We start from the raw sequence: 2153 nt of genomic DNA on the forward strand, positions 1-2153 counted from the left end.
AATGGGCTCTAGAGCAGTACTGACATTCCCCTGCCTGCTTGGTGTTCCCGCATCACTCAGAGTGGTGGGAATCCCTCACAAGTGACTCTTCTATCCCCTCTCCTGGGCAAGTCCAGCTTGTTTTCCCAAGCCAGAGAGTGGAGCTTTATTCCTTCTGGTTTAATGGGTGGACTGTCTTCAGCGGCTTCTGAGTTTATGCAGGAAGTGCAGCTCGAACGTCCCACGTCACGGGTGCCCACTCACATCCTCCCGGCCTCAGCCGTGACTGGGGTAGACAGTTCCATGTGGACTTAGGCTCATTTTATACTTAAGCACACAGGCCAGGCCTCCGGACCAGTTCATTCCCTCCCTAGGAAGCTTGCAGGCCTGTGATGGGGCAGGATCCAGAAGCCAGGTCCTGACCACACAGGATGACTACCTGGGACAGCCGGGATCAGGCCCAAGAGGTGGCTGGGAATGACAGTCAAGGAACCCTGGAGGGCAGAATTAGGGATGGCCTGAGAGATGGAATCAAGGATCAGGACAGAAGGGCAAATGTGAGACTGAACAGAACCAAGGTCAAAGGAAAGGGCCAAGAAGGTTAGACCCAGTGGCTAGGGCTGCAAATCTGGTTCAGTTCAACACAGGTAGGACCAAGGTGAGGGTGTCCCTTCTCACTGAATACTGGCAGCAGGTGACCTTGAAGAGCTAGAGCAGAGCTGTACAGGCCCTGATAGCCCCAGGGCAATGCAGGAAGGTGGCCACTTCTGGTACAAATCGAATACCTGATGGCAATGCTGATTTTCAGGCCCAGGAAATTTTGAGTCTTCTCCAACAGACATGAGCCAAGGTTAAATAAGAGATTCCCTCCTGAGCTCCCCTCCAGGCCAGGCCAGCACCCAGAGAAGTCCTGGCGACTCCAAGGGCCCGTCAGCTCTGGCCTGCAAACACCAGAGCTCAGCCTGACCAAGATCCCCAAGGATCCCTGCAGGGTGACCCTACCCGCCTAGGTGGGTAACTCTGAGGGCCAGAGAGGGAAAGGAAGGAAACCTTGCTCTCAAGTCAGGGCAGCACGTGGGGAGGAGAGCAGGGCCCGTGAGGCCACCCCGATGGTGAAGTCCCTCTTCGCTGACTCTGCCTGTTCTATGAGTCTTCCTTTTTGCCTACTTCCGGGCAGCATCTGAGTACCTGTTTTGGCTTAGGCTGTTTTCTGTGAGTCTCATCCAATCATTACATCAGGCATTATGCCCAGGATCTCGTGATCTACACCAGATCTTGAGCCAACTTCTTCTCTGGGAGACGCATGAATTAAAAAGACAAATTCTCTGTCCTACCTACTCTAACCTATAGTGGTGAAAGAGAAAGAGGAACCGACCAGGAAACACACTAAACTCTCCCCATTTAAAAGGGGAAAGCAGCCTAATCTGGGTACGGGGAACCCAAGAGGAAGTCTTCCTGCAGCAGGGGAGCGAGCAATTGGAAAAATATAGACGATGTGCTCATTGCTGCTTATTAGGCTGGTTTAGAAAAACACCTTTAAATTTTTAAATGGCTACATTGTTTACAGTTGTTGAGGTGAAATTCACGTTTAGTGTTTGAACACTTACAAAGAATGTAACAACATCAACAAAACTAAAGAGTATCCCAAATTAAGGCATGAGTAAATTGTCCTAACTATAGAAACAAACGGCTTGAGGGCCCGGAAGGAATGCTGCTGCTGCCTCACCCGCACCCCCACCTGCCACCCCCACCCTCCCATGGAAAGTATGCTTTAGGCATGGCTATTTCAATGTCTTTTACACTTCAAATTTGGGTGAAGCCCAGTTTTGAAATGCAGTGTTCTAAGAGCGCACTGACTCGGAATGTTCGCCCATGCCTCACATCTTTGGAACGTTAAGGGGGAAATGGTGCCAGACAAACCTGGCACACAGTAATCTGAAATGTGTTTGGTATCAAAGGCTATTGAGAGAAAGATGGTTTGGTCCAAGAGTGCTTACAAGCACTCTTCATGGAGTACTGAATGAAAGGGACCAATTACATGTATCTTAAATGTCTGGTGGTAGAGAAAGGGGTTAAATGATAGCACATCTATAGGACAAAATATTATGCAGCAATTAAAAACTTCCAAAGAAATTTTGATGGCCTTCAATATAGACATATAAATGTAGGCATAC

This window comes from Pteropus medius, unplaced genomic scaffold (assembly GCF_902729225.1).
Source record: "Pteropus medius unplaced genomic scaffold, Ma_sr-lr_union100, whole genome shotgun sequence".
In the NCBI taxonomy this organism is placed as follows: Eukaryota; Metazoa; Chordata; class Mammalia; order Chiroptera; family Pteropodidae; genus Pteropus; species Pteropus medius.